The sequence below is a fragment of the Zonotrichia leucophrys genome, chromosome 13, assembly GCF_028769735.1.
Source record: "Zonotrichia leucophrys gambelii isolate GWCS_2022_RI chromosome 13, RI_Zleu_2.0, whole genome shotgun sequence".
NCBI lineage: Eukaryota > Metazoa > Chordata > Aves > Passeriformes > Passerellidae > Zonotrichia > Zonotrichia leucophrys.
Genome location: NC_088183.1, coordinates 11,228,311 through 11,251,755, shown reverse-complemented (window position 1 = coordinate 11,251,755; position 23,445 = coordinate 11,228,311). Strand labels below are relative to the sequence as shown.

Below are 23,445 nucleotides of genomic sequence, written 5' to 3'. Positions count from 1 at the left end.
CTGGAATGACTCATTTATTATGGTGTTCATATGAGTCTAATCATGGGATATGATTTTTAAAAAAATGATGGCTATGTCAAGAAATGTGGGTTGGCTATTCAGGTGATGAAAATTGATTGTATAAAAGGAGATATGATTCCCTTGGCTGAGCCTCTGGGCCAGGTTTTCTGGGGAGAGGGGGAGTGCTTGTTTCAGTGTAAGGGCAAAACTTTTGAACACCTCTTATTCGTGGAGCAAAAGTATTTTTTTCTCTCTTTCTGACAGATTGTCACAGCTGACATACTACATTCATTTTGGCACTCTAATGGCTAAAGGCATACTTCCAGCTGAGACCACCTTTTTTTAAACTTTTCTCTTTTTTGGAAAAAAATATAGCCAAGGAAACATAGCTATCTTAAATTCCCTTACAAATGCTTTAAAGACTAAATCATGCAAACTGCACATTTTTGGTTTTGGTGCTGTTTTGTTTTCAGATGGGACTTGAGTAAATCTCTGTATAACTGTGAGTGTTTATGGTCACACACAGATTTCTCACCTTGGTTGATAACATCTGACATCTGCTGCTTTCTAAGCCCACATGAAACTGGACCGAGACCTTTGAGGTCTCCTTGTTAAACCTTCCCTAAGATCTTTTCTGAAGGGTCTCACTGATCGGGGCAGCCTTTAATCTTCAACTCTGTTGAAATTTCATGGCATTGATGCTTGTGAAGGTGCTGTGAAGGGACATCCCAGGAAGCACAGGAGTGCAGTGTCAGACAGGGGATGAAGCCCTGTCATATCCTCTTTGAGAGCAGCAGAAAGGGCAAGAGGGGCAGTGATAAACCCACAGCACAAAAGCTGCTGTGGCCACGGTAGGGTCAGTGCAGTTCCATTACTGAGGGGGATATTTCCACTTCCATGTCATGCCAAGAAATTGTTTCTTCAGGTGAGAAGACATTGACAGGAGAAGCAATGTGGATAATAAACAGATCAAAACCTACATGTCAGGACAGCAAGATTTATCTGCAAGATTTTCAGACAAATTGGATTGCTTTTGATGTGCTTCTGTGTTTTAGGTTATGAAAAATCAAGGCTTTTTTATTGCTGCTGTTAGTCATCATTCAAACGATATCTGAATTGGAAATATGTGCTAAACAGACAGGAGAAAAAAAATTGCTGGACAGAAAAGGGGAGTAAAAAAACCACAAAAAAAAAAAAAACACAAAAAAACCCACACACACAAAAAAAAACAAAACAAAAAAACCAAACGAAAAACAAACCCACAACCAAAAAAACCCAGTGTGGTGAAATCCAGCAAATTCCCTCCCATTCTCTCAAGCAGCCATGAAGTGCAACATGCATCACCTAATTTATGTTCTCTTTTCTCCCACTCATAACACACTTTAAAATTAGAAGGTTTTAAGACTGTGGGAAGGACAAAATTTTTCTTTCTCCTTTCCCAGCCTTAATTTTAATGGCTTTTTTCTTAGACAAGCTTGGAAATTTAGTGTGATAACTTTGGCAAATTCCAGCAAAAAAGCTAAGCCTTAATTGGTTTTGGAAGGGTCTCTAGATCTCTTTAAGAAAGGTTAAGTGTTATTTATTTGCCTTCCTTACTACCCAAAGCAATGTGAGTACTGAGAAGGTTTGACATTCAGACTAGTTAAGGATGAGAAAAAGAGGCAGGGGGAAATCTTTCTATGGGGTCCAGACAAAAGGAACAAACATAAAAATGGGAAGGACAGACAGATGAAAAGTAAAGGCTGTTTCCTCACTCGTGCTCTAAGATTTTAGAGTAAATATCACCTGCTCCTCTGGCATAACGTGGTTCCCTGTCTTTTCACTGCAGCCCAGCCATCCATCACCTGGGTTTTCCCATTTCAGATTGCTTACAGGAAACTGATATGAGATAATAGCTCCTGGTGTTGATGAAAGGAAAGGATGTCCAGCATCCAAATCCTTACATTTTCCCTAGATGTGTATTTTGCATTTGACAATACTTAAAAGCAAATACCAAATCCCGCTCCCTTTACTCTGCCCAAAGGATTTCCAAAGGTGTTAAGCATCCATTTCCATTTATTGTGCACACTCTGAGAAATATTTTAGCCATTGCATCAATGGAGAAGGGAAGGGAAGAACTTTCTCCTTTAAAAACTGAGATAACAAGACAAATCTGTTGCCCTGTAATTGAAAATGCTTTGCCTAGATATTGCAAGCACTCATGCACAATGCTGAAATAGAAACTACAATTTATGCCAAATCTGTACACTACTGAGAAGAGAGTTGCCTTTGCTCATTTCTGCAAGAATTAGAGAGACTTATTTCATTCTAATGAAACAGAATGGTATGGACATTGGAAAATAGAAAAAGTCAAACTGTAATGCCCCTGCATCATTCTTTAGCAGACACTGAATGCCTCTTGCTAGATTCTATGTTTGAGACCCAGCTCTGGAACAGGACGACAAATGTGTGCAAGAATTGACACTTTGCTATGAGGAACTAAATTAAAATTACCAAATCTTTTGCATAATGGGACTTTGGAAAGGACTTCTGGGATTTCCAAAAACATTTGTTTGATAGACAGTAAGCCTGCTGTCAGACTGGGACTTGCCTCAGGTTTGCCTCCCATGTGGCATCCCCCTTCTTCTCTGCTAGACACTTTACTTCCACTATAGCTGAATTAGATGTTAACTATCAAATCAGTAGTATTGTTATACCTGTGCCTTAATTATATCATTAATTGATAATTGCACAGTGTTACGTAACTAGAGCACTTTGTTACTGTTATTTTGAAGGGAAAAGTGACAGAATGGGAGAATGTTAAGTGAAACTCTCATCATGCTAATAATAACTTTAATAATTTCTCATGTCATGAAAGACTCGTAAGAAATTAAGGTATAAAGATGAAGTTTCCAGGTCTTGAAAAGCAAGAGGTTAACCTAAATTTTCATTAATTACAAGGTGTGCAGATCACTGCACTGAATGGACATGCTAAATATCCCCTTATGTTTTGGAAAAGAGCACCTTTAATCTGTTTATCACGTCCCACACTCTGTGCAGGTTGTTAGCATCAGTCCCTGGTAGCCATGAACAGAACACAGACACCCTCAGCCTACCTGCAAGGACCCTGTGAACAAATGAAGAAACAGATACATCACAAATAAAGAGTGCCTTTGTAGACAGCTGGGGCCTAATTAATGTGCAGCACAGCTGAGGAAGGCAGAGCCCTTGGCCCTGCAGGTATCCCTGGATTTTGTTACTGCACCAATTACGATAAAGCTCTGCCAGCACAAACAGCAACAAGGCATTTGCTGTGCACTTGGAGAAAAGGGTTGCTAGTTATTAGTCTGCTGGAAAAGTGTATTGTGATCCTTTGTATTTGTTTTCTTTATTTTAAGTTCTTGCTCCAGACAAACAGGAGATTTTCTGTTTTGGTTTTTTCCTTTCTGGTGACCAACAAACTGACCTCCCCACTGCTCCTGTCTGATCCCAGATAAGTGAGATCTTCAACATGATGCTCCTATAAGACAAGTAGAGCAGCATTCCTTATTTCATTGGAACCAGGTCCTTTTCTGACTGCTATGGTTCATTATGGTTAGTCCATTATAAATTACATGGTGTCTCCAGGGACCTGTTCTATACTTGAAATATCACAAGACAGCTGTCATGCATAATGCTGCAGAGAGCTGCTAAATTTATATCCTCTAAAAATGTGCTTTATGTTGCAGAGTGACCCACTTTAACTTTGATGCATAAATGGGTTGGTTTTCCTTTTCTTTTAAGGAATTATCTGTTATTTTATGTTTGTCCACAGACTTAACTTGCTTAGAAAATGCCTTAGAAAATCTGTTATTTGTGCTTGGTGTATTTTGTGATTATCATTATTTTATAAAACTTGGACATACTTCCAAATTCCCCTAGAGACAAAGCATGCAAAGGGCAAATTTTCTGCCAGCCCATGTAAATTCCATCAGACTACATAAACAGACAACAGTGGCAGATTGGCTCCTGGAGCTTATGGTTTCCTCTGCTCCTAAGCAGTTTGCACAGCAAGTAGACAGAAAAGACACTAAAGCACAAGTTATTCTAACATATATATAATGGCAGTTTACTTGTATACTTTTCAAATGTGCCCTATGAGACAATTTTAAAAGCTTTTTTGCCTTTTTTTAAATGAGAATAAGAATCCTTCAAATTCCACCCTGTTTTTAACAACATTTTTAAAATCAAATATAACTCTCTGATTCCATGTTAAATTTCCACCCTCTTAGAGGGGAAAAAGGGAGCAGAATAACTCTTAAAATGCCTTCAGGACAGTATGTACTATAAATCATTATCTACAGGAAGTATGTCCACAGGAATCCTGCCCTAAAATTTACTTATAATAAAAAAATATACAATAAGACATTTATGCTATTAATTGATAAGGCTTCTTGCCAGTTAAATAGTTGATAATATATTCCACTCCATAGAAATTTAAAAGTGAACCTATGGAAGAAAAGAGGTGAGGAAATTTGAAAATTTTCTGGTTTGATGATTTCTAAATCACCTTACGATGGTCAAAAATGATGACTAACAATTTTATTCCTTTTAGGGCAAAAATATCTCCTTGGCCCTAAATGGTTGCACACAATCTAAGAAGTTGGCCTAGATGATTGCTGGAGGTCCCTTCTAACTGAAGGATTCTATTCTGTTCAATTCAACTCATTTTTGTCCTGAGAAAATGGCCTGGCATCCACTGTGCCTGAAAACCATGGAACTGATGTACTGTGGTAATGAACTCTTCTGGGCCATGAACTCCATTCCCACTCTTGGACAGCGTCTTAGGTTACAGTGTGAGATGTAACCACAGGAATGTGTTCTGTCACCATCTTCATAAGCTGTTAAAGCAGATGGGGCAGTGCTCCTTATCTCATGCCTGATAACTCCCTCTAGGGTTTAGCTGCACTAATGGGCCATCGAGTCTCACTGCATCTCTCACAGAGTTACATCATCCCACTGGGAGATGCTCCACCCAGGGGGAGGAGCCAAGAATTCCTGCCTGGATACAATCTGAGGATTGGAACGCCACAGGCAGCCTTTACCTCCTGGGTTCCCAGAGGACAAGAGCTCAATAACCACCACTGGACCTTCAGAGGAACACCAGGCTATTGTATTTGCATTGCCCCCAGACGAAGGAAGGTATGATGAATCCATGTTCTCAGAAGGCTAATTTATTATTTTATGATACTATATTATATTAAAGAATACTGTACTAAAACTGTACTAAAGAATACAGAAAGGATACTTACAGAATGCTAAAAAGATCATAATGAAAACTCATTACTCTCTCCAGAGTCTTGACACAGCTTGGCACTGATTGGCCAATGAGTCAAAACAATTCACACCAGAAACCAATGAAACAATCACCTGTGGGTAAAAAATCTCCAAACACATTGCAGATGAGCAAAACACAGGAGAATCAAATGAGATAATAATTGTTTCCATTTTCTCTGAGGCTTCTCAGCTTCACAGGAGAAAAATCCTTGACGAAGGGATTTTTCCAGAGAATGTGAATGTGACACCAGGCTTTTCCACAGGATCACAGCTTCAGCAGAACCACACTCATCATTCCAACAGGATTGCAGCCACCATTTAATCAGACTGCCACCATCACCCTGGCCAACAGGGCGTCAGGTTGTATACTGACTCTATCAGTTTAAGCCAGTATTTTCTGTCTTTATATCTTTTTTCTTTTGAACTGTAGTTCTGACTTGTAATCTCCCACTGGTTTATTTTCAAACTGGTATGGACAGGCAGAGATGGGTGATGGAAGTTCTCTTCCTCCAGGTGCCTTGGCTTCATGTATTATATTTATTTACATTTTGGGCTATGGTACAGTGGTAGTTTTTGCAGTACTAAGTACCAAGCTGTCCCTGCTCTTACCTCTCCTTCTCTTGGAGTCCTTCTTAAGTGAGTAATATTCTCTCTTTTTAAAACAGAAGAGAATTGTGGAGTTACTTAAGGAATCCAGGGGAAGGACCCCTCACTGTTTCTGAATTCTTCTGTTGTTTCACTATTTAAAAGAGAGAGCCTCATATGTTCCAATATTTTAATTTAAAATTTCAAACTCAGAATGGTTATCCTGATCTTTTTACATCATGTGGCCTGTCTCCTGATTTTTAAAATCGGTTTAAATTAGTTGTGTTTGTTACCAGTAATGCACAGGAAGAGTTGCATTCAATTAAATTTAAACCACATTTTCAAAATGCAAGGACTAAAATAAGGTTTGTTCATGTGAGGAATTAAAGTAGTACTAAAGTACACACTAAGACATATTTCCTAACAAATACTTTTCTTACTCAGGCAATTTGCTAAACTTGCCCTTTCTGTGCTTGCATTGAAAAAAACCTGTTAATGCAGTGGTGTTTGCAACTTTCTTTTGACTTTAGAGTATTTCAGGGAGAAGATGTACACAAGTGAGGGTCAAAGAAATGTGCATACATATCACCATTTCAAATGAAGTTAGTGGAAATGTCAGGAGTCTGGGGCAAAAGGTTTTGAGGCTTTAAAATTTGAACCTTGTAGGCTGTGTGGAATCTGGAAGCTAATAAGCTCTACTTGATCAGTGGGACCTCACGAAAGTTCATGCATAACCTGGAGGTTTGTAAATAATAAAAAAAGGTTTTTTAAAGCTGATTTTAATGAAGAACCAGAGTGTTCATGGGTTAGCTTTTGAATGGTAAAGGTTAATGTAGGCTGCAATTACTTTCTGGTTTTTGCTCTTGTTTGGGCTACTCCTGGATAGGAAAATAGTTCAACAATCTAATTAGAAGTCTTGTCAGACACCAGATGATTCCACAGAAGGTGTTTAAAATCGTCTAGAAGAATATTAAAAGGGACCCTTTTCAGTACTGTAAAAGAAAATGAGAATATTAATTTTGGGTTCATATTCACACTTTTGCTGGGAGTATTAATTTCCTACCATTGGAAAGCATCAGCTTTGCAGAAGGTGACCTGGGAGACCTGGGGACAATCAGCTGAGGGCAGGTCTGTGGTGTGACCTTGCAGCTGTGACACCACTCGTATGTTGGGCAGTGCTACCAAGGCTTGAGGCAACAGCTAAAAGGGAAAGTCTCTCTTGGCAAATGATGGCTGTGTTTAAACAACACACAGTGGTCAAAAAGTCCTCTTTGGAAAAAAAAAAAAAAAAAAAGGAATGGTCTACTCATATACTATTGCTCCAAAATCAAATTATTCATTTTTTACCATTTCTCTTTTTCATTTGATTGATAAAGGTATAGGAAATTCAGTGTAACTGGGATTACTTCAAGTTCAATACAAGCAAGATAATTAAGCCCATTGTTCATACAAGTACTTCCTAAAATTATGGGCATGTTTTGTATTCTCAGTGTCACATTACTGTGGCATAAGAGGAATAACTGAGACAAAATTTTTATTTTTGACTAGACTGTCTCTTTACTCAATTTTATGGAAATCTTAATTTAATATCATCCAAATGTTAAGAAAAGGAAGTCTCTAGAACAATTTCTATTATTTGAAGAAATAAGCTACATTTAACGAAAAACTTTGAGTGCAAGCATTTAGTTCCATTACATGAAACAAAAGCCTACTTATCTGCAGAAGTGTGAATCAGATCCTTAAGCACTGTGCATTTTCTGGGGATTTAGGCTTTAAATGTCAAGGCAGTTTTTTCATGCAAGCAACACATTGCTTTGTGGTTTGCTCTTGTTTTGGCAGAAGCTGCATAAAAAAATCAATTTTTACTTGATTTTTCAGGCAGCTGCTGTCCTCCATCTTAATAACTGCTGTCTTAGCTACCTCTCAGGTCCCTTGTCTGTCAATATATTATCAGAGTTGCCACTTTTGAAGGATAGTAAAGTAAAAGCTATACTTTTCCCAATTTTTATTCCATAAATTCATAAATGTACTTTTTGAATCCATATAAACTGGGTCAATGCCATGTATCAGCAATAATCTCCATAGTTCAGTTTGTGTGAAATTGCTTCTAATTTTGGTTTGAATTTGCATCCTAGTCATTTTGTTACAACAAAGAATAAATATTGTTGTTAAGCTTTCTCATAATACTCATAATTTTATAGATCTCTGTTGCATCTCCCTTTCTTTTCTCTACCTGAAAAATGAGAGGAAAGGTCTCTGACTCTTGGCTGAACATTCATATTTGGTTGCATTATAATTGTTAACAGAAATATCAACAAATGTCAGTTATAGGAGCACTATTATTTAGCAAGCTGAAAACAAAAAGCAAATAACCTTATGCTAGACACAACATTTTAGCTGCATCCTTATTTTCGTTAGCTTTAAAGTATTTGCTTTAGAAAATTATTTGATCATTTGTGATGGTCTGAACCACTCTGGATATGAAATTGTGAGACACAAATATGCACTGGAATGATCTTTGAGGCTGTGGTCACATGAATATCCTGGTGATTAGGAGAGAGGAGGCTGAAATGGTCAGGTGGCTCAGTCCAGGGGGTGTTGTGCCAGCTGGGGTGTCAATTTTTATTCATTAAGGGAGAAACCTTTTTATTTAAATGCTTTAAGCTAATTTCTTGCCACTATTTTTTTGAAAATTTGTCTGCTAGAAGTGACACGAGTTCAGTTTGCTCTTCAGTGAGTGGCAGCAGAAACCCTCATTACTTTTACTTACTAACAGTCATGGGGGTTATGATAATGAATAGAATGTGGATGAAAAGCACAAGGGAAAAGGACAACGTGACAGCAACTGCATTTTCCATTATGAGGGAGATAAAACATACACTTCCAAGTGGGAAGAAATCCAGAGGGAATTAAGGGGCAACTGAGTTGCTGCAATAAAAAAATTAATTTTACTGGGGAGACATGAGAGAAGAGATGTGGTGTGGGGGTGAAGGGAAGTATCAAAAGAGGTGAGGCCATGGACTGGAAGCAATGAGTCTTGTTAAGACTGAATATTTCCTTGGGATTTCCCTGCTTTACCACTGTAATAGCTGCTCCCACTGGTGTTCTCTGAACTTTTCTTGATACTTTTTTTAAGGTGCCACCTGTGCTCCTTGCGTGGGATTAGGAAGGATGTTTGGAAATACAGAGTCTTGGTTTGGCCTAAATGGGACAGTGTGCTCCTCTGCAAATCAATCCTGGCCTGGAGCTGACTGTGCTTGGGCTCCCTGCAGCCCCAGGGAAAGGTTTAACCAGAATTCAGACAAATTGCTCATTTGTACTGGTTTATACTGGAGGAGAGATTATTTCATGGGACCGTTTGGGTTTCGTCTATGACAATGTGAGTCCTTGTGAGGAAAAGCCTTCAGAAATGGTAGGGAAGCCAGCCTGAAAAATGGAAGCTCTGTTGAAATTAGAGGGGTTTGACATTTGTTCTTTATTCTGAAGTGAAACAAATTAAGACCATGCAAATGAAGTTTGTGAAAACATCCGAGAGCAGTGCTGGGCTGGCTGCTGGGAGCCCAAGGTTTGAGATGTTGCTCTTCCTGATTCATTAACGTCATGGGCGATGTTCCAAATCAGCCTTCATTAGTTTGATGCATATTTAAAGAACTATGAGAAATGGCACAGAATACCAATATCCCAGTGATTAGGACTTCAACCAAAGGTACAAGAAAGATGGATATTTGTTCCTGTTTTGTGTAAATCCTTGGTTTGAGTACAAGTCTTTGGTATTCCAGCAGTTTTTCTCTGAATAACACTTACTCATTTTAGTCTGTGCAAAAATTTTTCGCAGGAACCCCATATATTGAAAACACTTCTTTTGAAAATTTGTCCATGTATTCTAATAATGAAGAACCATAAATCTTTCTGAGACTGCTTTGGAACACTTCACAGACAAAACCTGACAAAATTCTGTCATGAAACCGTACCTGAAATAGGTTTAATCACACTGTGCTTCATCACAAAAAATCCAGTATCTCTTGCACAGTGAGGTAACAAGTTAGTACCTTGATGTGCACCATGGCAAGAGATGAAAGAAGTTTGTTACTCATTCCATGTAAAAGAATTCCTCCTTCAGATGTATGGCAAACATACTTAAAAAATTCACTGAAAGCCTGATGTGCCTGCAAATGAATGCCTGAAAGGCAAGAATATTTATCTCAGTTCAATCACATAGACTGTAGACATAACTGAATCCTCTGAGAAATCAAATATACAAACTCTGACTTTTAAAAAGCTAGATGTCTTTTCCTTGAATCAAGCCAACAATATGTGAGAAGCAGCAGTATTTATCTAATTAAAGGCAAAGTGACAGAGAGAGACTCTGATCCTATGAGATAATAAAAAAAGTATTTTTGAAAATCAGGCTTCTTTTTTTCCCAACTTTTTCTTTGTCTGAAGTATTACTTAAATGTCAATGTATAGAGACTTCAAAGGCTCTGTCTTGATTTGGTTTATCTTACGTGAATTTTTGCAGTCTGCAAGCAGCAGAATGGAAGACATTAGGAGCTAGATATAGAAGGTAGGCTAAAATACTTCTCTAAACATGTTTTTTTAAATCACTGCAAATGGAGAGATGCAATCACCTCAGCACAGGGCCTGATTCAGATTTTGTTCCACATCTCACAGCCCATGGGTCAGGCTGCAGTGGGGGCTCCCACACACTGACCCTGAGGGACAATGGCTCAGCAGAGCCTGGAACCCTGATTTTGTAGTGTTAGGAACTGATAATGTCAAATAATGAACCCCCTCTGGGTTTTATTGGGTTTTGCATGGTGCTTACTGAAACAGGCCACAAGGTGCAAGCCCCACATCCTATGCATTGAATGCCCCTTTTCACATGTGCTTAATATTTGCCTTAATTTTTTTTTTTTATTATGACATCAATGGTAAAATATTCAATAGACTCTAGGCACAGAAGCAAGGGTTTTGCTTAGGAAAGCATATACATTATTAATACTGTATTGTCTTAATAATATGTAATTGTTCTACAAGATATAAATTTGGATATGAAATCACAGTGGTAAACTTTTGCATGTAAACATGATATACTCAAGAATTTTTCTCTCATCTAAACTAAGGAAGTAGTCTGACTGCAGTATTTGAACTCATAGTACAGCAATGCTGACAGCAAAAGAATGAAGTATTACACGTGCATTTCTGGATTATGTAACTATTGAAAACTTCCTTAAAAAACACCAGAACAAACAGAAAAGCTGACTTATCCCAGTTCACTTTGTGCTTTTGGCTTTGAGTTTTGCTGGAATTTTTTTTTCTGGTTTGTTTTTACATATCTATAACTTCCTGCTATTCTTCCAAGAGTACTTTGGAGACAATAATTATGCACCATGAGACCTACAACTTCACATTCAAGTCTACAGCTTTCATGGCATCAGTGTCCAAATAATGTTGATCCTAATGGCTACTTGGTGCTTTTGGATGGAGTAATTAAATTTCACAGGGAGGGGAAGGAGCACTGCCAAAACATTTTAAGTGCTCTCTCAGCAATGTGGAAGACTTGGCATTTCCCACTGTTGTTTTTCATTCTCAAAGCACTGCAAACATATGCTGAAGAAGTATTTCAGCTACCTGATCATAGTAACACAATATAATATCATTATATCATATATATCACAATATCATTATATCATATCATTATATATCATTATATCATATATATCACAATATCAGTTCAAGTCCTCTGAACTTCCTAATTTGTTTTTCTGAATGAAGACACTATACTTGAAGAGAAAGTAGTGCTGACCCAGGTAGTCAACACCAAAGGAGAGAGTGCCCTTTCCATTGTTGTAACCCAGATCTATCCCAGCTCTCCATCACACCTTTTCTAGTATTCCAGGGATATCCTCCTGCCCTCTCCCAACAGCCATGCACTCCAGAGCAGATATACAAATTTCTGTATTTTCAGAGAACAAATGATAAACTCTTCTAATTTTCAGATTCTATGATTTGTCCCTGTATTTAATCCAGGCAACAGCACCAGGAAATGGGATGAGTATGTTACTGCAGTTTAGCACCAATGTTTGCATTGACTCAAGAAGTTCCTGAATTCCTGGAAGAGATGTGCTTTACGTATATCCTCTGCCATTTGGAGTGTGGGTGGAAGGCATGCTTGAGCTAAAGGTGTTAAAATGACACTATTAATGTTTTTTGCTGATGCTCCCTCTGTAAGAACAAAATAGCTTCAACCAGTTAATTTTTTGTCTGCAAAAAAGTAGAAAACTAATTTATTACGGACCTTGAAAAGGCAAGTGTGTGTGTGTCTATGTACAGATAGAAATCTATATATTTAAATAGACATGCACAAAAGGAGTAGTTCATTGCACTGAGAAAGAGGGTGACTTAAATGATTTCTCTAGTATCCTTATTTATTTTTCATGCTTTTTTTAGAGTCACTCTGCCCTAAGTTGCCTAATACAAATGGAAGAAGCAGAGAGCTCATGGTGCTTCCTTTTTGCCACCCTAATAATTTCCAGCTATGTGAAAAGAAACCTCCAGTGAACACATGTTCTGTACTGGAACAACAAAATAATGATTCTGATAGAAGACCCAGCAAAAGATAAACTGAAAAAAAACCCCAAATTGCTGGTGCTATAACTACGGCATTTCTTCTATTTGTTTCATATAAAAAATAAATTTCCTTTATGTAGTTCATGAACAAAAACTTTGTTTAGCTGCTTACATGCCTATTGCCAAAGGGAAGTTGGAGGTCCACGTAAGCAGAAGACAAGATTTTGGTGTGAAACAATGAAAACTCCAAATTTTGCATTCTGTGCAGAGAGCTCAAATCAATACCTCTAAAGGAAGATCACTGTGTTCCAGCAGTAAGGAAGCTGTCAGTGGCTCAGCAGCACTATCACTGAGCCACTCTTCTGGAGCAGTATGGGAAAGGATTCTAAGGTTTATGTCTTCTTTTTACAACTATTTTCTTTAGAAATTATGGTTTAAGTACTAGTGAGTTATTCTTAACAGATCTTTCCCTAAACTGCGTTCTGTAGTGTGGATTCAGCAACAAATGTCCTGACAAACTGGAACAGAGCAAGCACAGTGACAGCCAACCTTCAGGCTCAGTGCCAGTTCTCCAGACCCACACAAGAACCTGTCTCCAACCTCACACTTATGATTCAAGACACACTTTCTGACACATATCCATGATTTCTCATCCAAAAAAATATTAAAACAACTTCCAGATAGATTTCTGATTATGTTATTCTTCATTTAGGCACATTTGAAACAACAACAACAAGAAATCTTTTCCTCATTCTCTCCTTTTTCCTTCAGGTTGCTTTTCTTGTTATTGGCTTTTTGTTTTTCTGGTCCTCACTTCACACTATACTGCAGGTTTGTGTCTCAGAGCCAGAGAGAAATTGATACAGAGTCGTGCTGAGAATGCATTGTAGTTACCAAGGAAGTGGTTTCCCAAGCAACAGTAACCACATGGAATCTGACAGAATTTCTTCCTCTGTGTCTGTATCATGTTTGCTGCTTTGCAGGAGGCAGTGTGTGGGCAGCTTAAGTGATCTCATTGTTAACTTTACTTTTTGAAGCAGATGTCGTATTTCTGTATTTGTTAAAGAAAGACAGCTTCAGTTAGAGTTGGTTTTGTGTCTGTGTTGTTTTTTGGTATTTTGTTTCTTTGGGGTTTGTTTGTTTGTTTTAATTTATTCTCCTGCTAGCAGATAGATTGTGGATAGGCCAGATAATGCTGCAGCATGTGGGCAGATGCTAGAGGCAAAATTCTCAGCTGTTAGACACTCAGTGATGATATTTACCATTCAAGAAAGCCATGCCAGCACCTTGGTTTGCCCCAGCAAATTGGATGAGACACTTGCCAGCTTGATGATGTCAAAAAGTGTAGAAAATATGCACATGTTCAGAATTAGTGGAAGGTTGTGAGCCAAGGGAAACAACAGGGGCAGAAGTCCCAACTCCTCTATGGTGGGGCAAAATAAAAGACTGTGTGACAGCTGGGCCTCAGTCAAATAAGATTTTCAATAATTTTTCTTAAATTCAGCAGTATGTCCTAATACCCACTTCACATGCATAGCACAGTCTTAAAAAAGAAAATATGGTGGTATTTACATAGGCAGAATCCCAGAGGAAGGTGTGTGTTTGAAGCAGGAATTGCATTACTGCAATACTTTGCATTCATGTTGTGCTAGTTCCCTTAAATGTTTTCTGACAAGTTTCTGCTTTGTCTAGGATAAAAAGTCTGGTTTTAACTGTCTTAAAATATCAAATTTTTAACTCTCTTATCTTCTGGATTGCAGATAACTATGAATAAGGCAATGTTTGAGCTACAAAAGCTTTTAAAGTGTGTGAAGAAACCATTAAGTACAATATGAAAACACTGAGGACCATGGATCTGAGCCAGTTCTTTGTATACCCAGCTCTAATGAACCTACTATTTGCCCATAATTGTGAGGCTCCAAGCAGAGACAGTGGAGTGAATGAGCAAGATTATTAGACTGTTGGCTCTGGATCTATATCAGCCTCACCAGGTACAAGATGGCTCATAAAACCTTTTATTCCATTCCATCATTAATATTTTTTCTACCTTCCTGAACTTTATACAAAGAAACTTTTGACTTTGACTTTTTAACCTTTCTCTCAACCCCTCTTCAGGCTCTTAGCCAAGTATCATGCTCTTTGCAGAGAAAGCTGCCTCTGTCCAAGCAAGCCTCTCACTTTACCAGGAAAAATGCACTGGGGACAGACCTGGTCAGGGTCTGCATTCAGGTTCAACTTGTGGAAGTATGTAAAAATAATTTCAGATTTAGTGGATAAAATGTTTGAGATCTAGTTTACTTAAAGGTTTGGGATTCTCTCTCAGTGTGGTGTTGTGTGTGGGATAGCACCCCCATGGACTGAATGTCAGAGAACACTACAGTGCCAAGAGCTGGAATAAAGTGTTTTCTCCTCAAAAATTCCAAGGATAGAGGCCTGAGGCTGTAATGGGAGTAAAGGAGGAGCAGCTCCTTTTTCTCCTCACCTCCTGGAATGGCAATAGAACCTTAATTCCATGATGTGTCAGTTGTTAGGCAGAGTCTGTAGCAATGAGAGGAAGTTAAAGAAACCAGAAAGCTCCAGCTTTGCAGCTAGAAAAGTTTCCTATGGGATAAATAAAAGAGACTTGTAGCTGTGTTTCAGGACATTTTTCTTCCAGATGTGAATATATACCTATGGATAAAAAAGTTTTGTGAGAGGCTGGATGTGAAGGTTGAATTAAAATTTAAAATTCAGAGAGCTTTTAAAACTGGCAGTCAACAATTATTTACCTAACTAATCTGCCTGTTGAATCTCCAAGCATTCTAGCACTCCACCTTCTCTTCTTGTCTCTGTTCCTCCATACACCCCTCATTTACCTCTTTGTGGGAGATGATTTATCACCTGCTCTTCCTATTCTAATCTATCAATGGACAAGTTGCCTCTCCCTCTCTTTTTTCAACATAATTTGCATCCCTTTAACCCCAGAAATTATGGTCTACATTACTTACCCTTCATTATCCCTTTTTCCCTCACTCTTGCTACAAATGTACTTGAGGCCTTTATTCAAAGTCTCTTTTTCTTCACTTCCATCAGCTTGACCTACAATCAAATTTATTCTTTGTAATTATAACCATTTAGGTTTTCATGGAAGTGAAATAGCACTCAGCTCCTGGGATCTAGGCTGGTCACCCTAAATGCCTGCTGTTGAACTGTGTTTTTATGAACTGTCCAATGCAGTGCCAAACCCTGCTGTTCTGAGGGCATGATGGGAACAGGTGGTCCAGGCAAAAACAGCAGTGGGAAGCCTTTAACTAGGTATTAAAAAATGGACATTGGCTGGAGGACAAAAACCCAACCAGAAGGGTAGAATTAATTTTTACGCCCTCTCTTTTTCAAAGTCTTTCCCCTTAAACAGCATCTTTTGTGTTTGATACGTTACAGAATATTGATTTAGTTACTGTTTTGCTTAGAGTAGGGAAATTTCTGTCTCCTGGGAACAAAAATTGTAAACATTAATGCAGAATCAAACATGGTGCTAAAATGCCACACATTCAAGTGGCACCCTGCAGTGAAAAACTGACAGATTTGCCTTAAAGTAATTTATGTTTTCTTTTTTGCTTTTGTTATTTAATGGAACTTTATTTATATAATTGTCCCATAATTACTGCTTGGTTTCCATCTAGAAGATTCTTTGATTAAAAATTAAAAACAAAACAAAACAAAGCCCAGCAACAAAACAAAACCACCCTGAAGTACTTGATATGTTTTGTTCAGGACTCACATCTGAGTGGTAAGAAGCCTTTTTTATACAATTTGCAGGATATCTGGTCATTCCAAAATGATGTGTTACATTGGCAGTTGCAACAAGGCAAACAATAATCCCATTGCAGTGCTCAAATATGTACTTTGTGCTAATTTTGAAGTTAATGAATTTCAGCATCTCCTTGTGGGGTCAGGTTGAAAACATGAGGCAGACCTCCAGAAGAGGGCAGCTGCACAGATGCTTGGGGATCCTCATCAAAATTTAGGGCAGTGGAAACATCCAGGCAGAAGGTCTTTCCTGTGTAAGGTATGCAAAACAGATCTGAGTGCTCTGTAAGCATCCTGAAATGTTATAGCTGGCTGATACTCTTGAAATTGGAAATTGGATATTGGATATTTGCAGGGAGCCTCTTTCAGAAAGTGGCAGTAACCTGCAATCCTGTAATTCTGGGTTAACATACCTGCAGAAATGTTTTGCAGTGACAGGCATTAAGCAGAAAATTTTCTCTGGGGGGCAGGACAAAAGGTAATTATTTGACTGGGTTCTGCATATTCATAACATCAACTATTTCCTTATTTTTGAAAAATATTCCACTCCATTCACCTGTTCCACCCTATTGGATTGTAACAGCAATACTGTTTGCTGAATGCCATTATTTCAGAAAAGCCTAAATTCCACCAGCCCACTCTTCAATGTTTCCTCCTCACTAGTTGGAAACACCGCATTTCGTCCAGCCCATGAAGCCAAATTTGCTTTTAAATTATGAGATTCTGAAAGGATGCTGCTGAAAAAGTCTTTGCATGTTAAAAGCCTTGCTTATTGAAGCCCTGGTGGAATACTAAAGCTCTAAGAATTCAGCTCTAATCTATGACATTTATATTCCTTCCTTAACCAGTAACCAGACTTACCATCTTCCAAACCCAAATGTCTGAGCAGCTAACATCTCTTCATGTTTTCTGTAAAATCTTGTCCAAAATATGCCCATCTTTTTCTCAGATCTTTTGGGAAGATTTTACAACATTTTCATAAGATGTAAATATTTTTGTTTACTTATTTCCCTCTTGTTTTGCATAAGCCAGAAAGATAAAGAGTACTGCTCTTCACAAATGTCTACAAATCCTTCACTCAGGTCTGCTGAGTACATGGTATCCTTGAAATTCATGGAAAAAGTACACATCTGAAAAAACTATTTTGCCCATTGTGATGATGCATAAGAGGTATTGAAAAAGAATAATTTCTACTGACCTGTGAAAACAGGAAAATCCTTTGTATGTTTCTCATTGTTTATATGAGCCACATTCATTGTTAAGGTGAGGGGAAAATTACAGATCTTTTTCGCCCAGGCACTAAGGGTAAAATATCGTTTGCCAAATCATTTCCCAGGTCCTTTTCTTCCAACAGGTGGAGCCACGTAATTATTCAAATTGACAGATTTTCCCAGCAAAACCTTTGTTTCACTCTGTGCTTTAGCTCACCTGTTCTACAGAGTCACAGCCTAATTTCAAAATAATTTCATTTCTAAATCCAAGGAACACTTGGAATCACAACCATTTTCCTTCTTTCACTTCCCAGTCTTCTCTTGATTCTATTACACTTAAAAAGGAATCTTTAATATAAAAGTGGGAATGTGTACCTAGGAGGGATGGCTCTGCTTCCAAGTAGTGCTAAGTCATGTTCTTTAAATGGTATTAGCTTGTTAATTCCACGTGGGGTTTTTTGTGACAGATTAATTCACTTTAAGACACATTCATTCAAGAACTGTTCAAACAACAATTTATGAATGAAGCTTTTATCTTGAGGATTTAAGAAATAATACCAATACCTTCTGGCATCAGCAACTGCTTTTGTGCATAATTTCTCAGAAAGATTATTCCTGAAGTTTAAATGATAAATTTAACTTTAGACTTAGCCATGTGGCATCAAAATTTTACACAAGAATTCTAGAAACTGGAAAGTTTCTAGAAAGGGACCACCTAGTTAGTTCACACTGATTGATAAGCCCATTTATGTGTTTTGGTTTTCATTGAATATATTTTCTAGAACACTGGCCTTGATTTTATCATTTATGCTAACTCAGAACTGTCTGCATTACATTTCATATTTAGGTTATTTAGTGCTCCTCACAATAATGAAGATATGGTGCCTTCCAGAACAAGCCCTTGTGATTGTTTATGTTTTAAAATGGTAAAAAGTGATAATTATGGAAACACATTTAATTAGGAGTCATTTCATTGTATAAAGCAATATACACCATTTCCAGGAATAATTGTTTGCATTTAGTCTTCAAATAACTGAACACTTTCTTCATAGACTTCCATTCCATTCATCTTAGTTTGGTAACACTTTTCTCCCTCAGAGAAAGCACATAATCTGGTTTGGAGATACTCAGTACTTACTGAGATACCATGAATTTTCACTGGCTGAGATTGAGGTTTATTTCTTTTTAACAGAAATTCACAAAGTTGCAGTAAGTAACTCTTAAATTCAGGCACCAGTTGATATTCTTTGTATAAAACATGCAAGATAAAGCTAAATTAAATGAAACTGAATTCACCTGAGTCTATTTGGCCAGTCTAACAACTTTTGCGCTTGACAAGAGAAGTTAAGATAGAAAATTAAAGGGAAATATTGGACAGGAGGACACTGTCCCAGGCACTATTTCACCTTTTGTCCAAAACCTTCAAGGCAAACCAGATCATTGGCAAGAATTTCCTGGATTATCTTTGATTTGCTGCTCATATTATTGTTGTGACTAAAACCTCATAATGAGTTTTTGGCATTTACTAAAATATTCACCTGAAAAATCAAGATGCTCTGTAGAGCACTGAGATCTCACTGAAACTGATCACAAAAGAAAAGATTACTCAAGTGAGCCCAAAGTTAGAATATATCCTAGAGAAAAATTGCATCTTATTTAAATCTAAAGGAAAAAAAAACTAGTTGGAGAGAGGGAAATATAGGACTAGTTTATTTAAATGGAGTAATATTTATCCTATTTATGATTGTACTTTGCACTGAGAGATTTATTTTACTCTGAGCTATTTTATTACACCAATAAAAGGATATTGTTGCCAAGAAGAGCAATTCTCATGATAAATAATTTATAAATCATGATAGACAAAACATAAAAATAACTTATTTTCTGAAGCTGAGTAACCCTACCTTTAAATACAGTATGCAACTTGTCCTCTATATGCAGACTAAGTCTGGATAAGAGAGTACAAAGTACAAATGGCAATTATGAATGTTCTCATTTACAAGCAAATACCTGATCAAAAACATTCAAAACCTTTTCAAATCATGGTAATTTTTTACTCTGCAGAAATGAAGATGGTGTGAAAGGACTAAAGTTTCTATGGATAGGAGTAGAGTGCATTTTTTGAGGAGAGGGGAGTCTCTTCTCTGAGCCCTGTGAATTTCCCACCACCTTTCTCCTCTCTCTCCTCACTGCCTGATTGCCACAGATTCAGTTTTAGTCTCTGGGATGTTTCAGCTTTAAGATTTTTGTCAGACATGGTGGCCATAACAGCTGATTAACTGCACATGCATGTACAGAAACGTCCTTTTCTGTGTGAAGCTTTGTTCTTTTTTGCTTTCTCCCAAATAACTGTCCCTGACTCAGTTCTAGAGTTCTAGATGTAGCATCTGGCAAGCAGAGAGCCCAAGACCTGGGTGCTGTTCATCAGAGAAAGGTAAATCACACACAGCTCCTAAAGGAAAATGGGTAAAGGCCACATCTTCAGATGTGTGACAGTGTGATCTCGCATCCTGCTGTCAGATTGCACCAATTTACAGTCATTGACATCTTGTCTGCTCTTCTTATTATCATTTGTAAATTAGGCCAGAGTGACATGATTGAGATTTGGGATTTTTTTTTAATAAAGAGTTTTTAAGGCACAAGGATTGAGTTAAAGTATTAGGAAAATACTTAAATTACTATTGACATTTATTTATATTTAACAACAGGAATTAATACAAATTATGTTAATTCATGACAACATATCTCTTTAAATTTGTGAATTACTTGGTATGGAATTCCATTTTTGTAACTGCTTTTATATATTGACTTTAAAATCATGTGAAATCTTTGGCATATGCAGCTCTACTCTTTTTTTTAAGTTTATAGTTTTTAATGAGATTACTTTTCATGGTTTTTGAAATGTTTTGTCATAAAGTGGTCATTTAATTCTTGTACTTTAATTGTAATAGGCCATGATTGCTGCTGATTTATAATAGATTATCCTCTTACAAGCAAATTTAATCACAGGAGCTCTATTTCCCTCTAATCTTTATTAGTAGAGCGGAGAGAAAATTCTGCCACATATATTGTTTAGCAAATAACTGAGTATTTTCAAAAAAGACAAGAACTCCTGAAAATCAATAAAACAAAATTTTGTTAAATGGAGAGTATCTTGAAAATGGCTGAATGACTAAAGAAAAATGCCTAGAAAAAGAACATGGCTGTCTTCATACATCAACATCAGACAGAAATTTGACAATTTGGAGTTGTGCTTACATTGTAGAAGAATTAAGGTAGAAATTTACTTGAATAAATTCATCTCTACTTTTATGTCTAGGCATTCTTACCCCACTAATATTTCAAGTATCCTGACTTGAGGTGGGTGTTAAGGTAAGTCAGTTGTCATATCACACATTGTTAACTGGACTGCTTGTGTTTGATCCTGAGAAGTGTGAATTTTGCATTCATGTTTGGAAGAAGGCAAACATTGAAACACAGGTTACATTCCTAAACATTTTATTTTATAGATTTATTGTTGCAGAAACCTGGGGTTTTTTTAAGGTTGAGCGTTAAAATAAACAATGCGTCAGCACAGAGCAAATTGATTTCAAACACTGAACCAGAGAAATGAACAAATTCTAATTGAATTCTAAATTGAAATGAGAAACAGTTTCATTTAATAACCAAACATTTGAATTACTTACTAAAAGTTTCATAGCTATCTGTACCGAGAAAATCTTATGCCTTCAAAACAAACAGCAGAAAAAGTAAATGCTGTTAATATAAGCAGTGTGTTTTCAAGATAACATGAAAACAGAATATTTAATAGAAATGCAAATACAGTGCTAGTTTCTTGAAGAGATTTATCTTAGGAAACAAATAATTTAATTATAGTGACAAAGCTTGCAAAAAAGATTTTTTCCTAGAGGTAAGTAGGAATTTTCTGATTATACATTTTTTCAATAAGGAAAAGTTTATGAAAGCTGAAGCATTCTACTGGAATACTCTTCTTTCTTATTTTAACAAAGAGCCATTTTCCTGTCCTGAGGGTAATTTCTGCTCTGCCAAGAGACTGATTCTGAGCAAAACAAAGAATTTTCTTACCTGCAGTCTTTGTGTGCCTGTGAAAGGAAAAATATTTTCAAAGTTCCTGCTCTCAATACAGAATATTGAAAACCACAATGCAGGTTCCCTACAGCCTAAGGGAGCATCCAAATAATAACTACAAATGTACTTTTGGTCTTTTCTTCCTCTTCTGCCCTCTTTCCTTTGTCAGGGAGTGCTTTAGTTTGTTGTAATATACAGTGGGAATATTCTGAAATTTCAAATGTCTGTAGCAATACAACTGCTTCCTTCTGCTCAGTGCAATCTTCAGCTCTTGGCTCTCACAGTTCTCTCCAACCAGATCAATGGCAATAATGGGTAATAGTTTTGTTCCTGTAGTGATTGACCCTGGCTGGATGTCAGACACCCACCAAAGCCTCCCTGTCACTGCCCTCTGTCACAGCTGCACAGCAAAGGGAAAATACAACAAAGCCCTTCATCATATGCGGACCACAGGACTCAAACAGATTAGGATGAAACACAGACTAGGATGGTTTCAAAGTTTTAAAACATTAGAAATTACTCAATAAGTGATAAAAATGAGCATGATCTGTATTTGAAGGACTGATTACCTGAAATAGATCATACACAATTCCTTGAATTCATGTTGTTTCACCATCAACCTCTGAGTTAATTTCAACCTCTGCCCATCTCATTCACTTTTGGGATATGTGGTACTGGGCTGCCTGTCAGTACAGGCGGATTTCAGCCTTGTCTCTCTGGCATGAAATGCAAAATGGTACCACAAAAGCAAGTAAGAATGGCAAACATTGCAATGCCAGGCATGGGAACCGTGACTTTTGATTGCATTCTAAAATTTGGGTCTCTCTCAGCTTACCCACCTGTGCTCCTGAATGCTCCATGCAGGAGCCAAATTCCACAGCAAGGGAATTTCATCAGCTGTAGGCTTAGCTTAGAGGGCTCCCTGGGCATGTAGGAAATTTCTGACAGATTTTTGCAGCTCATTCCCATGGTTATCTAAAAAAATATTGAGTTCTATTGATTTCTACTTGCTGTAAAGGTGTCTTTTTCATTTGTGGTTTTAAAATTATGGGTTTTTAAAAGGAATTAAATACAGTGCTTCCATTTCTGCAGTTTTACACAGGCCTTTCAACAAGTTTCAACATGAAAAAACAGGGGTTTGGTCAATCCTACACAACAATTCAAAAGCATGTATTCAAGTGTGCTGCCTTTCACTTATTTCTAGCCATTCTATTGCTGAGGACATAAGCAAAATATTTACTAAAATAACATTTAAAATTGTACTCACAGAACCGGCACTAAAACTACAAAAATATATTAATTTTATCTTAAAATAATTGGATGTAGGCAACCCATTATATTTACCCAATAGATGTTTGACCTATAAACTGAAATTACTGACAGCAGTAATGGCTCTGATAGGTTTGCATTAGCACTAAATGTGATGAAGGAGCAGCACAGCTAATGGCTGTGCTAGTGTTCAGAACCAAAAGTGTCAGCAATCTTGGCTTCCATGTGGACTTCAAAGAATTTCCTCTCACAGCCAAAGACTTTCCTGCTTTCTCTTGCGTGAGTTTTGTCCAATTTATTCTGGTTCTGGAATATTTTCTCTACCTCAGCTTGTCTTGCTTCATTTTCTTTACCATTTACTTATGGGGTCTTGTTTCTCAGGCTTATTGACTCCGTTATAGAATCACTCTTCAGGCCATGGTGTGCTGAGCCCACCAGTTTTCTTTTCTTCATAGAATTTCATTATGTTCTTTTGGTGGTTTATGCATTTAGTGTCTTCCCTCCTTTCCAGATCACAGCCCTTCCCTCTCCATCACCACATTTCACTGCTGGTTCCCTCCCTGTTTTCTCAGAGCAGCAACTTTGATTCCTTTGGGCCTCTCTTGGACTGTGCTTTGTGCATGGGCTGCGCAATGAG

At 37.4% G+C, this 23,445-nt stretch overlaps 1 long non-coding RNA gene across 1 annotated transcript; it reads left to right on the top strand.

The window, feature by feature from the left end:
- The first annotated feature begins 5,479 nt into the window (after positions 1-5,479).
- On the top strand, positions 5,480-14,995 carry LOC135453889 (uncharacterized). The gene is made up of 3 exons (XR_010441979.1): positions 5,480-5,655; positions 14,211-14,441; positions 14,566-14,995. It is a non-coding gene; the product is annotated as an uncharacterized LOC135453889 (long non-coding RNA).
- The last annotated feature ends 8,450 nt before the right edge of the window (positions 14,996-23,445 follow it).